Source organism: Cyrtonyx montezumae, unplaced genomic scaffold (genome assembly GCF_038088225.1).
Source record: "Cyrtonyx montezumae isolate F1298 unplaced genomic scaffold, pur_monq_1.0 scaffold_1, whole genome shotgun sequence".
Classification (NCBI taxonomy): Eukaryota; Metazoa; Chordata; class Aves; order Galliformes; family Odontophoridae; genus Cyrtonyx; species Cyrtonyx montezumae.
This window is the reverse complement of record NW_027071825.1, coordinates 17,220,205-17,235,327: the sequence shown is the minus strand read 5'-3', so window position 1 is coordinate 17,235,327 and position 15,123 is coordinate 17,220,205.

Genomic DNA, 15,123 nt, shown 5'->3' with positions numbered 1-15,123 from the left:
TACTCCAAGTAAAACAGCAAAAATTGATCAAGATTTTACTCAGGCCCAATTGTTGTTTCCCAATTGTAGAAGTTAATGACTGATTAGCCACTTAGAGTTGCATTTACTGTGTCAGCCTCACTCATTCAGAAGTCATGAGTCTGGCTTGGAAATCATGAGCACAATCTTATCAAAAATTGCTGATGAGTACTTTGTTTACTGCTGTTTCACACATGGATTGCTTCACTCTGGAAGAGGGATAGGGTGCTTGGTGGTAGAATGAACTGAGAACTCACATGGTTATTTAATTCCAGAAGCTGCTAAAAGCTGTTGTTAATTATGTTGTTGTTGTAGTAACTAGAGGCCAATTAAGAGTCTAACTGTGAGAGGTACAGTAAAACACAGGGAGCCAGCCTCTATTCTGCTAATTTTTGCTATAAGTAGGTGTGTGGGCAAGTTGTGTGAATGCTGTAAGAGCAGGAAGATTTGTGTTAATTCTCTGGCTTTGTATCTCACACTTCTGTTTATGTACTGGTTGAGGGAGTTAGGAGGAGGCTTGTATATGATTTGGCTGTAGGAAAAAATCTCCTTTTGCTTCAGCAAAACCAACTGAATTCATGGAAGAATTTAAAGTATCAAAGAAGTCAGAAGATTGCTAGAAGATAGAATGCGAAGATCTGGAGTGTAAGCCTCTTCTGACTACTGGAATATGATTTTATGAAGAGAGATTTATTCTTCCTCCAACAAAAAGAGAACTTGGCTGTCAGTGAGTGCCTCTGGTGATTTCAAGCTGATTTGTAAAAGCTCACCTGGATGCAAATCCATCCCCTTGCTAAAGAAGTATTATTGATGGATATTAAGTGAAGAAAGAGAGAACTGTTCCTTGCAGTTCTCAGGCAAGAGTGCAACCATGACAGTTATTAGAAACATGATATGAAATGACTTTCCATCATCGCCTGGTGTGTTGGCAAAGGTGCACTGTAGAGAACTCAACTGTAGGTCATCATCTCTTTATTCAGCTACTCAATTTCCTCTGAACCAAAGTTTGCCTTTATTCCCAGTCTTTGGTAAGCACTGTCACAAGCAATGACTGTGGTGCTGCTGCTTCCATGGGAACAGAAAGCATGCTGCATAGACAAGGACCTGTGCTATATCACTGGATAAATACCCTTGCAGAAGCAGGATGAAATTGGAGAAAGAAATAGAATGGGCCAAGAGCCAGCAGATACAGGGCTCAGCAGATCCGCTGGTCAGACAATGGCACTGAGTGGTTAGTAGCAAGCAGAAGTTTGGCCAGAGGCTTCAGCTACAGCTGCAGTTACTGTTGCTTGATAGTTGAAGAAAAGCTCCTTTCCCCTGGCTGCCCAACAGTTTTCCTGCTCAAAGGCCATTTCTAGGGCATGGACCAGGCATGGACCACTGTCATTTTGTAGGCATGGATTACTTGGTTTTGTTTCTGTTTTTTTTTCTTTTTTTCCCACCACTAAGCATGAAATAGATGATTTGGGCTCATATTAAAACACTAATCTTCTGAAAAAAAGTGGCATATAGGAACTGGTCTCTTCTGTTCTGCTTTGCTTGACTTAACTGAATTCAGAAATGCAGCAGTGTGTGTATATTTGTGTGTGTATATATAGCACTAGCTTTTATCAGATTCAAGATTATTCTTTCCTGATTTTTTTCACATGAAGGCAAAATTTTTTACCTACCCGTTACTCCCATGTGTGCAGCACAGAGCACTCTTGATAGAAAGTTTGTGACAGCCCTAGGAGATCCATAGTGGAACATGCTCAAAACATGCAAAAGATCCACAGTGCAGATGAAAGAGTTTAATTCTGCTTTGAATTTGTTATTGTGTCAAGCAATTGTTTCTCCACCATGCCTAATAATCTCCTGTTGCTGTAAAGCTCTATTTTCTGAAGTCTTTTCTTTGACTGCTAGATATAGGTCACAGCTTTAAAGCATCATATGACTGAATGATTCCTGTCTTCTCTACTGCTTTTTACACTGCAGTGTTTGGACTAGAAAAGGAATTTTGCATGTTTTGCATGAGTCATACTGGGATCATTCTGAATCTGTGGCTTCAAATGCCATCTATGAACACACCTATGTAGTATTTTTGCAAACATATGTGCCTGTGCTTTTTGGCCTTGGGCCATTCTTTGTTTGGAAGCTGTGTGACTGTAGAAGCACAATTGTAGACTGTGGTTTATATGAACGGCTCACCTTTATGTCAGGTTTAGCACTGAGCAGTTATATGGCTTTTAGTGAAGCTGCCTTGTGCTGGCTGATGTGGAATATGGGAAAACGAGTTTATGTAAGACATGCCTGATAAGCTTTTATTCTGATGCTAATAATGGCTTATCCTTTGATACCTGCATACATCACAGAACGTGAAAATCCCAGGCTGCTTCTGGAATATCATTGGCTCGTAAAAGCAACTTCATGTATGTATCAATAAATTGCAAATGTGTATTTCTATGAAGTAGCTTTCTTTCACACACATTTTGCTTGACTCTGGGCAAGTGGCTTCTAACCAGCTAATTAAACATCAGCCATTTGCTGCATGAGCTGAGGCAGAGGTCGAGTGGAAAACCACAGCCATGTAATTAACCATAGTACATGCTGGTCTAAATGGATATGCAGAAGTCCCAGCAGGAATCCTGTTTGCCCTGAGGTCTGTATCAAACACCATGTCAGAAAAGTACTGATACACATCTGTTATTTTGAGGAGTACCGCTGCAGTCACCTGTTGATGTTAATCTAGCTCGTTCTGATCACTGCATGTTTCTGTATGATCTTAGTTCTGCCATTTCTCAAATTCTGTTATGTTTTTCCAATTTTATCTTCCCTCTCAAAAACGTTTTTCTGAAAGTAGTATGCATTAACACAGTATTACAGTAGATCTTAATGAAAAATGTATGCTTCAAATTCTGTGAACAACACAAACTGTGTGCATGGCTTTGAGAGAGGAATTTAGCATTCAGTGATAAAAGCAAGATGGTGACTTATTCATAGGTAGTAACAGGAAAAGTATCTAAAATACTAAAATATTTATTTTCAGAGTGTTCTTAGATGTTCCAAGTTCACAAGAGATGTTTTTTTTTTTTTAATCTTTGCAATATTGAAGTCCAACATTAATCTTCCAATGAGAACATCAATGATTTCGAAAGCCTGTGATTACAGTGCTGTTGGTTGTCCAGTGCATAAATCAGGTGGCCTCAGAACGAAAGAAAACTCCTGGCCTTCACCATTAATCACTCATTTTCACTATTAGTTATTAAACCCAAGTAATAAAAACCTGTTGTATCTGTATGTATGCTATAAAAATGTTTTCATGCATGTATGGAGTCCTGAGGCTTAGATGCAAAGTAGTACTGGAGTGAAAACATGTCAGCTAAAAATGGCTGCAGTTTCACAGTAGCACTCAGTATGTGTTAACATTAACTGTTTATAGCACATAGCAACAGAAAACCATCACTGAACTAACAAAGAAAGGAAAATTACATTTTCCATGAAAAAAATGTCACATCAGGCAGTACAAAAACTCATTATTAATAAATGTTATGCACAGATAGCACTGCACAAAAATCATTAGTGAAAATAACTGAGAATTTTGCAGTTGATGTTACAAAATTATGTCTAACAATTGTGCCTGCTGAACAGTGTAATGCTAGGTAAGCACATGTCTTTGGCAAATGTGGTACTCTGAATAGTCTCTAGTGAACAATATGAAGTTCTTTTGGCTCAACAGTTAACACTGCAGTGCTCGGCCTTTTTTCAATGTTTTCAATTGCAAATTGCAATCCTGTTGCTGTATGATGGAGTCTACATATATTCTACTGGCTGTTAGCATGCATTCAGTAGCTGCAGTGCTTCCCAGGAACGTGTGCTTGCTGCACGTTGAGATTAGTAATCCTGCCCATGTGCAGTGTATGCAGTCCTGTGACCCTTAGTTGTGCACTTAGTTATTTGGATGTGCTTCAGTTTCTATACATTATCAATAAATATAGGCTGAGTACAGCCAGTTAAACATTCTCTTTATTCTACATCAAAGTTTTTCTTTTTTCCTTTTTTTTTTTTTTTCCTATGTAATGAGTTCATTATAGAAGCTTCTGGGCTTCTGAGATAAGGATGTTGCTGGAGTTCAGAGTGCAAGTCATGAGTAGGGGTGTTATGCACATTTGCACCTGCGGCTCCAAATACTGTAACCTTATTTTTTATGCTGCTTTGATTTTTCTAATACAGCTTCTCCTGCCTTTGAAACTGAAAGCAATGTGTTTTTCAAAATGAAGTCAAGATTGCCTGCATTATCGTTGGCTGTTGATATTTTGGTTTCCAAAATGCCGTAATTGAGCCCTTTTTTCTGTCTATCTGTTATTCAAATAATTTTTTGCTCGATTATTTTGAACATTCTAGGTAAAAAGCAACAAACAAGGCCTTAAATAAAAGGAAATAAAAGGGAAGCTGTATGTAGTTACCAAATATCGTGTGGCAAGTTAAGAATTAGTTTCTATTAGTGTTGTAATAAACAGCAAACTGTATGGGACACATGGTGGAGTGGTTGATAGGCATTCAAAGTTATTCAAAGTTCCCACTGGATTCAGACGTATTAACAGGAAAGTTCTCCTTATGTTTTCTCATGGACATAGTAGGGATATGTTGTTTTAATTATGAAACTTACTTTGTGCCAGGATAAAATGTAACTTGTTCCTGTTAAAGTTCAGATAGTCTGACCTGTTTTTAGACGGGGTTAAGAATTGCATTATAGAAGAAAAAGTAAGGTACATAATCAGCAAAGCTTTCTTGTTAACATGCATGCTACTTGATGAATATGCAGATGAACATATCACCATCTCAGATATCAGATGGAAATTATTTGCGACCCCTTAGATATCATCAGCAGGTTTATTTATGGTGCAAAAGCAAAATTAAAAGCAGTGACTGCATCTATCATCATAATTAAACCAGGTTCAATACCTACATTTTTAATCATCATGGTGTCAAGATTATGACCACTGTTAAGAGGGTAGGAAGTATTAGCAACTTTACAGAGCTTAAAGTGTATACATTAATTTGCTAATGGATTGGTTGCTGAACCACTGAATATTGATTTGTCTTGGTATATAGATATAAGAGTTGGAAAGAAGGATGTGATGCCTTGAATTAAGTATCACTATAATGTGGATCCTTTTCTTACAACACATTTCTTTGCTTTCCTTTTATTTTAATGCTCTTTGCATGCTAATGTCTCCTGTTCATCTGTCTTCTATATCATTTTCCCATTTTTCCATGCTGTTTCAATGTCCCAGTTCTATCACTATCTTCTACACACTTTTTTTTTGTTTCTGTCTTCTTGTCTTGTTCATTCTCCCCTGTGTAATTTCTTCTGCTTCCTCCCCTGTTGTCCCTTTCTTATCCTTTTCTCTCATCCAGTTTTTTTGGTTTTCCATTTTAATCTCACCCTCTGTTCTTTACTTTCACCATGTCTATTTCCAAACTCACTACCCCTTGCTCCACAGTGCTCCTTTTCCTTGTAATACTTTCACCTGTGTATTGCCAGCCAACAATTTCTTAGGGCAATTAGTTAATTGAGATAGTAAGCAGAAACCAAGTGACGAAACCCTGAAGTGAAGAGCAATATGACACCTTTCATTTTGTCTGTGCCCAGTGCTCCCTGCACCCATCTGAATATTAACTGCAACAATGACATTTGCTGATGTATCACCAGTTTCCATTTTTGCAGGCAGAAGTGGTGCTGGGGAGCTGTCAAGGTAGGCTGCTGAACTTTCTGTATCCTGTCCTGTTCTATCCTTACCCCCTACATTCTTTTGCCCTCAGCTTTTCAAGTAACTGAGTGCTGACATATCCAGAACTTCTTTTCTCTCACCCTAGTAATCCACTGTGGGAAGGTATCTGTTGATCTGTGACCCGCTGGTGGAATTCAGGATAGCAGACTAAAGGTGCTGTAATCAGAAGTGCAGACAGGTCAGGCACAACTTGAGCTGAAGAAAAGGAATGTAGTAGAAAGCAGTATCTGTTGCAATGTTTAACAGAAAGAACATGCAGTTTCTTCAAGGAGATGGAATTACAGACAGATTGCCAGTGTCCTGCTTCCCTAATTGTTTGCGTACCTAGAGTTCTCAGATACGGATATATGCTTTCTTCTTATCTGGTTCATACCATCCAATATGATGTGTTTGAGAAAATTCATTTAAAATGTGCTACTTTGCATTACTATCAACATTAGAAACTGACACCTGAGTACTCTTTTTTTTTTTTTCCCACTCTATTGACCTAACCTTTCATTTAGAATAAATGTAATGGATATCTGGTATAGAGCATCATGTGGTGAGAGACACTGACAGCTACAAAGAATCAACATTTGCCTCTTCTTAGAGCGATATTTGTTTTCATAGTCATTTTCAAACAAGTAATGATTTTTCTTGCCCAGAATATTTTCACAATTTGTTATAGGAAGCAACATCTCTACACAGATTGAGAAAGTGTTGATTTCTCTAGTGTGCTTAATTTGTACATCGGAGAATCCTATGGGTGCAGTCAGTTTGTTTCTCCAGTGACTCAGTTTTCCCGCTTGATTGTACAATTCTTTCTAAAAGCAGTTGAAGAAGAATTATTTCTAAAACTCAGAAAAATCTGACCATAAAAGCATCACAGAAATGTTCGTTCCATTAATTTTGTCCCATGATGTTTTTTTTGTTCTTGATATCTCATGAGCATTCTGTGCTGAACTTTGCTTTTGACAATGTCCTTTTCAGTCTCAGGAGATGACACGAAGGTTATGTAAACCATAATTAAATTCATTTCCGTGAGATCATGAAAAGGGTATCTTGACATTGCTGTAATTTTAATCTTTAAAGATTATGAGTGAGTACAATTTTTAACAGGATTGATGTGAGTTAGAACCTTTCAGGTACTTCTGAAGATGTTGGAACATGTAACAGATACAACATTTTCCTCTCTGTACATGTTGATTGCAGAGTCCTCTTCCCAGAGATATTATGATGATCCTTTACTGGAATTTTTAGAATCAAGTGTGACAAGAGCTTCATCCCTTACTCCGTTTAACTTCTTCCAATTGTACTGTCATGCAACAGCAATATGGCAGTTGTTTACTACTTCTTTGTCACCAGAAGAATATCTCTATTATATAGAGAGTACCCCAGGACACAGTGGACCTGAGATTGTGCCTTCAAATAGGTGCTCCCTATGGCAAGTAGTTTTTTGATGCAGTGATACTTTTTTAATGACACAAAGAGATGGCTTTTTGTGTAGATAAGTCTCAGCAAAGAAGAAATATGGGTTATTGTTACCACTGCTCCATGAATAAGATTATCATATAACTATAATATTTTATCAGTTATAACTAAACTTGAATTTTTGAGTACGTTTTTCCTCAGTCTTCTTTGGGTCCCCAAGGAGGCTGATTTTTATGGAGTTTTGTAACAAAAAATACGTTCAGTCATAAATTGTAAAAAAACATATGTAAGAGCATATTTCAGGCATGCTCAGAAGGGCAAAAAAGTACATGTTTTGGAAGATAAGCTAGCAAGGTCAAGAGTAAAAATCATCTGTTTTTATTTCTGTAGGAGCTCTATGAACTCAAGGGACAGAAGAGAGAATAATCTGCACATGTCTCTGTAGGTGCAAATTGCATAAATTTTCAGGTCACTCCTGCTACCACAAAATCTGAAATTTATGGGTTACTTTATAGAAAGAGTAAAAGAGAGAGCATTTTTTAAGAGTGATTTGCTGCTAGTTAATCTGCTCCTAGAAGGGAGATTTGAAGTAAGATACAGAGCAGAAAAGTGCAGATGTGTTATATCTAATATAACGTGGCATACATTAAATTTGTATTAAATAGAAAAATTGAAAGAAGATCTTCATAGCTCTTCCTCACTCTTGCCCTCTTCCAATTCCTTCAAATGACCCGCTCAACCTTCTAGCAGGGAAACTTTACCTTAAGTGCTAAACTTATTAGGACACCATTCTCCTCAGTAGTTTCCCTGTAAGAACAGTTGAAAAACAGGGGCCTCACTTCCAACCCTGAGTGCTTAACCTTGAACAGTAGAGTCACACTGGGTCCTTCCTGTGAATCCTCATCTTCAATTAAAATGCTGCCACTCATTTGTACCTGGTAACATCTGTCCCTTCAAATATACTTAACTGTGCTATTTGCCTTCTGCAGATTTGTGATAGTTACTGGTGGGACTAAAACACAAGCACTTTTCCTACCCAAGTGCCCAGCAGGGTGTATGTGGGTCAGCACCGAGCTGTGCTCTCTGCTCATTTTGTCTTACCTTGGTTGCCAGCTGGTCTTGCTTGACAGTGGAACGACTTCCATGGCTAAATGGCTCCAGAGAAGCGAAATGAAGCTTGTGTTTCTGTGTCTTTTGGCTTTGCTCCTTTGAGTAGTTACATTAAGTCATCTTTATGAAATAGTGATGTTTCACTGAAATTCCTGAAATAAGTGTTTTCTCTTGGCATCTTCACTCGATGACTCTGTCCCCAGAGTGATCCTGTTTTCAGGGAATATGCTATATTTATAGTCTGGAGATGCTAATGGTATTCAGGAAAGCAGCTATCATCCTTTGGAAAACTTGTTGCTTAGTAAATGATAAAGATGATAAAAAACAAACAAACAAACAAACAAAAAAAAAAACAGGAAAACCACCGTCACTAAAACAAAACTAAGCAAAACAATGATCTATATAAAAATCCGTATCCTTCATTTATTCTTAGAAATGAATATGCGGAATGCATATATATTTTTTTCTCCCATTAACTCTTGGTCAAATTTGATAATGATGGAAACTGGAAAAAAACCTGACAACTGGAAATTGCTAATATATGCTGCTGTAAAATGTTTTTAATGTTATTAAATGAGTTAGTTATGCCATCAGAGAGAGAACAGCTGTGTTCTGAAGCAGGAAACAGCTTGATACTGGTTTTATTTTTTATTTTAAGCCAGTGAAGCTAATGTAAGACTGAAGTCAATGAATCTAATGAGTCTTTCAAAATATCTTCTTGGTAGGAACTACTCTGAATGCCACCAAATGCATGGAAAAGCTATTAGAACCACATATTGCTGGGATTTTGAAGTAGCTTCTTACATCTTCAGTAGAATTTGGGAACACCGTTTAGCACTTCATTCTACTGTCTCTCTAAGATATGTATTGCAGAAGGGAAAGGTTATAAATTCTACAAATTTGTAAAGCTCCACTTATTAAAGAAATTTGCACTTACTAGGGATATGAGTTATGGTGAAAGTACATGAGGTGGTGTGGAGGGTAACTTCATTTTATCATTCATCTATTAATTTACATTATGAAATGTTATGTGACCAAGCAGTTTTTTGATGCTATCAGCCCTGCAGTGCAGTGATCTCTGATTGATGAAAATGGTGCTCATTGTAAAGCTATAATAGACCTCCTTCAAAGAAGAATTAAGAGGCAAATTTTCTATCTACCCAATGATATGAGTAGCATATAAGTTGCATTGTCTTTGGATGCCTCACTGAGTCTGTGATATCTTCATTCTTTCATCCTTTCCATGGCTATACCCTCCCTTAGTGCTGTATACTTCCATGATGTGGAAGCTACAGATAATGCTCAGACATCTGGACACAAATTTATTCTGTCAAAACTTAGGATGCTGTCTCCAGGATTTTCAAACAGTCAAGAGAGAGGGATGAGAGAGTAAGAGAGCATATGTGAGAGGGGAAAAGGCATCTCCTGGAAGTGATTTAGATTTTAGGAAGACTGGATGAGGTTCCACTGACGTTTGGTGGTTAGGAGCTCCCAAATGAGCTGCTTCAGTTAAATGGTTAAATTTGGATGAACTCAAGCTTTGGTACACATTTTATCCTCTAGGTCATTCCAGAGAAATTCCGTCTCCTGGAGTGTCAGTATTAATTTGAAAAGAATGCATCTTACATATTCAGCACTAAACCATGAGACACTGTGAGCTGCAATCTTTAGAAAGTATCTTCAATTAATGTCATGCCAAATTATGTTTTTAGTGGAAATGCACATATATGGATCCTCATAGGAAATATGAAATCACAGCCTCATATTTCACATGATGGTGACTTCCTTGTTGTAGCAGCATACACAGGATACATCTGCACTCCAACTGCAGAAGCACATTAGGAATTACCTTTGCAGGTGTTGGAAGGGATCTCATGAGGTCACTGAATCCATCCCCCTGATAAAGAAGGTACCCTACAATAGATCACACAGGTAGGTATGCAGATGTGTCTTGAATGTCTCCATATAAGGAGGCTCCACAACCTCTCTGGGCAATATGTTCCAGTGCTCTGCCACTTTTACTGCATACAAGTTCTTCTGCATGCTCGTACAGAACTTCCTATGTTCAAGTTTTAGGCCGTTATTCCTTGTCCTACTGCTGTGCACCACTGAGAAGAGCCTGGCCTCATTCACTTACCTTCCACCTCCATTAAGGTATTTCTAAACATTTATCAGATCCTCTCTCAGTCTTTGTTTCCCCATGCTGAACAGACCCAGGTTCCTCATATGAGAGATGCTCCAGGTCCTTAATCATCTTTGTGGCCCTCCAGTGGACTCCTTCTAGGGGATTCCTGTCTTTTTAGAACTGGGGAGTCAAGAACTGGACACAGTAAATGATTTCTTGGTTTTTATTCTACTGTGATAATTGGTACAGATGGTTTAATGCAGAGGAAATCTTTCTTTCTCCAAATTGGAGAATTTTATCCCCCATAGACTTAACTGGAATGAAAGACCTCATGCTAAACATCTGGGTGCTGTGAGGCTTGTGTTTTCTCAGGGAGAGCTAGTTACTTTAACTGTCCACTACCATTAAGCTTCTGGGTACTAAATCCTGTATTCCATGATGCAGGGTTTCAATGCAGAACTACATTTTGTGCTGAAATCTCCAATATACTATTAACTTTCTTTCTCAGTAATAAAATAATAGACCCTTTGAAAATAACTTACTTGGACTCCTAGTATCATAGAAATAAAGCAAACTAATGGGGAAAATGTACATGGTATGGCACTGTGTGTTTTAGCACCTCTTGTCTTCAGATCTAAAAGGCACATTTTGTATTTCAAATTACTGGTGGTGTAATTAAGATAGATAGATATTTTTATCAAGATTACATATTTTTCCTTTTAACAGTGCTAAAATGCTTTAGCACATGACAGTCTTAAGTCCAGAATGTACTGCCTTGTAAAAATCTGTTTTGACTATATTCACTGAAAAGCTCATTTTTGCATGTGTAACTCTATACTGTCTTCATGGCTACTCTGCATCTCCCTTTTGCTTCACAGAAATCAGTTAGAGAAGAATAGGAAAGAACATTTTAAGAATGACGTGTTTCAAATGGCCACAAGTTGCGCCGGGGAAGATTTAGATTAGACCTGAGGAAACATTTTTTTTCTGAAAGAGTGGTCAGGCACTGGAGTGGCCTGCCTAGGGAGGTGGTTGAGGCACCATCCCTAGCGCTGTTCAAGAAGTGTTTAGATGAGGTGCTAAGGGATTTGATTTAGTAGCTTAGTGGGTAGGGATGGTGATACAAGGATGGTTGGACTAGATGATCTTGTAGGTCCTTTCCAACCTAATGTACCTATGAACCTATAAATCTTCTTATTTTAATTTAAGTAGATTTATGAAATAAATGCAACTTTCAGGCGAAAGAGTGAGGAATTTCTGTTTATAACTAGGTTAGGAATATGCAAACCTTGTGCCATTCCTTTAATTTCCAATCCCAATGCTTTATTGTTCCCTTTCTGGACACTTTTCTTTCCAGTCTTTTGAATTCAACACAGAGATAAATATACAACAGTTGCTTTTTACTTGCAGTCTAAAAAGGGAAATGATAATGCTAGCCATTGCATGGATACTTAAATGGATGGTTGTTAAGAGAGAGCCTGATGTTTTTGTTCTATTACGTTCTATTATCTCTGCCTGCAATTACACTTGTGAGATCAGGGTGTGCATTGTCTACATGTCTGTGCTGTATGATGCTCTGTTACATGCTCTGTTAGGGCACTTTTCTTACCCTTTGAATATTTATAACTCATGAATGAATGAATTTGTCACATGTATCACTAACTGTCATGAGTAGTCAACCCTCAGTTTGTTGGATAACGTCTCTACCAGCAAAACGTTAATCTCCAGGTAACTTGTCATAAATGGAGTATTTTTGAGTTTGATTTCAGCTTTGCTATATTTTTTTTATTAGGAGGAGAGGTTGTTTCTTACAGTAAGTGCTGAAGACCAAAAATCTCACTGATAAAATAAGGTATCCTGGAGTTCTCTAAATTTTGATATGGGTGAAAACATTTCTTTACGAAATGGACAAACTTGTAGCGAAATGATGTCGTTTTTACAGGACTGAAAAGCCAACATAATTTGAAATTCAGTAGGAATATCATTGTTTTCTTATAGTAAATAGTACAGAACAGTACAAAATATTTTAGTATTTGTTTAATTCAATGGGCATTTCTCATGGGGGATCACTATACTCTCAAGATCCTTGGGCTTTCTGGGGTTATAGCTACAGACAACCTTCAGTTCTGATGATGTCTGATATTTGCATCTCTTCCTGTTGTTTCTTCATTGTGCATTACTGTATGTGAAAGTTGCCAACATACAATTACACTTGAGTGGGTATTTTTAGGATTATTCTTTCAACTAAGGAAACTCTTCTGTAACTTCACTGTTTCGTGTGAATCAATCCACATGTGTATTTATGCACTCACAATTAGTCTGCTTGTTGGAGCTCTGTGAATAAAAATATTAGTGTATGGGAGGAAAGGAAGGAAAGGTGGTTCAGTGGTACATTTCTCCTGTACTGTGCTATAGTCCTCTATTTTACAGTTAATGACTACAAAATAATCAGTAGGTGAACAGCTAATTGGGTATATATATTGTATTAAGCACAAAGATCTTTTGAGGTGAGCATCCAAATACACAGTGAAGAAATAATAGTTGTTTGTCATACTGCCTAGACAGTATATATTACAAAGCACTTTGAGGTGAGGTACAGACTCAATTCTTGAAGAGGATTTAATTTAGAATAGGAGCTGATCCACTTGCAGTGGCACACTTCAGGCACAATTGTACTGCAGATGCATAATCCCAGCACATGCTCAAAATCAGGGCAGTTCGATTGCTTTTATATTTCTTGTCAGACTCAATTAAAGAACTGTTTCAAATATTTACCCTTTGTGGTGGTACTGTCATGGCCTGAAAGGGCTGTATGTCTCTTCCATACTGACGCTCTGTTTTGTCTGTATTTGCCTCCTTTGATTATTTGCTCTGTATCCTAGAGAGCTCTTGGAACAGGAGAAGATGAATGCAGAGACTGACATGCAGGCATGTTTTTAAGAATGTATTTAATGAGACAGAGGGTGAGCATTATACTCGGTGCATTCAAGCAAAACAAGTTACGATATGTCACTAATGCAGAGTACACGAGCACATGAACACAGTCACACGTCCTGCTCTGCTGTCTCCTTTTTCTGTAGTATTTGTTGCCCAGAAACTAGAAGGACATGAGCCATTTTATTTCAGGCTCTGTAGCTCCCCAGTGCAGGCACATCATAGATTTTTTTTCCTACTAGGAATAACTGTGATTTCCAGAACATCGTATAAATAGAAAACTTAGAGCCTGTTTATTCTCCTTTGTAGTAAATGAATATTTTAACCCTAATTTCAAGGAAGATTTCTATTTCTGGGAATTACACAAACCGTGTGACTTCCGTGTTGTGGATAGGCAGACAGCAGCCCTGCTGGGCACTTACAGCAGCAAGTAGCTGCCTGCATGCAGGGCTGGAGCCCTCTGCTGAGCATGGAGCTCTGGCAAGCAAAGTGCACTGGTCTCTTCTTTGTATTCACCTGCACTTTTTTTTTTTTTGTCATTTCAGGCTTTCCTCTATTTCTCTTAATTTTTTTCATGATGCAAGAACACAGTGTATTTTACCAGCACAGGAGAAGCTGGGTAAAAACAGAGGTCTAGTGGAAAGACAGTATTGACTCATCTTATAACAAGCTCCAGATGCACAAACATTCCTCTAGTTTAGCTAGTTTAGGAGGAAAGGGAGAGGTGGTCTGGGGATTTTTGTTTTTAATATGGCAGAACGATGCCAGAACCAGAGCTCATTGTTGCTTAGGAGTTTACATGTTAGAACCAAGAGCAGAGTTTAAATGATAGAGCTCTCAGCCATGCAGTGCAGGCCTAAGAGCTTGAACCCTGTCTGATTATGAAAATAAGCACCATGCCAGCAGGTTTAAAGTGCTACAGCACTGGCCTGTGCCAGAGAGTAGGTAACATTTCAGCAAGGCTCCTTCACTCCTGTCTCCAGGCTCTTCTGCAGCATGGCTGGCCTGCTTACACATGACCTGTGCTTTCTCTTGCCTTCCCCAGATGATCTGGAGCTCGCGTGTGGGGTGACCAGGCAGGAGGCAGCAGCAGTGGAGCAGGGCTGGGGCTGCAGTTTGGGCAGGATTGCAAAGGGTGAGGGAAGGTGGTTGGGCAGCACTGCCACACGGTGCAGTGGGTCCAGGCTGGGGCTGAGGGGTGTGTGGGCAGTGGTAGCTGGGATATAGAAAGGGACACCCAGGGCTCACTCCCTCTCTAGCCTGTATCTAAAACAGCCTAACAGAAATTCAGCTGTGGGAGACAGAAATAAATTCTTGTTTTCGCTTTGAAGTGTATTGATCTGTAAAATATCAGTCAGCAGTGATTTGCATCCCTTCTTCCTTAGCAACAAGGGTCTCTTTGCCACGAGTGCATGCCCATGTGATAGCTGGAACTGAAGATCCCTGTTGGGATTTTCCACACCACTGACAGAGTGCATTTTGAAACACCGCAGTGAATCTGCATCAGACCTGCTCAGTGTGAGCCAGAAATAAAAAACAAAAATCAAAGCTTTTTTTCTTTTGTCCAGAAGCAGACACATGCCATTAGAGCTTGGGACCATGCAGTGGTTGAGCATGTGGTCTGCTGCCCCAGCCACCACAGCACTCTTGAGTGGCCTGGCAAGCGTGGTACCTGGGGGCATGCATAGCACAGATGATGTCACCTCACTTCATGTTTGAGCATGGTGTTCAGTGGAAGCATTGGATTTCATTGAA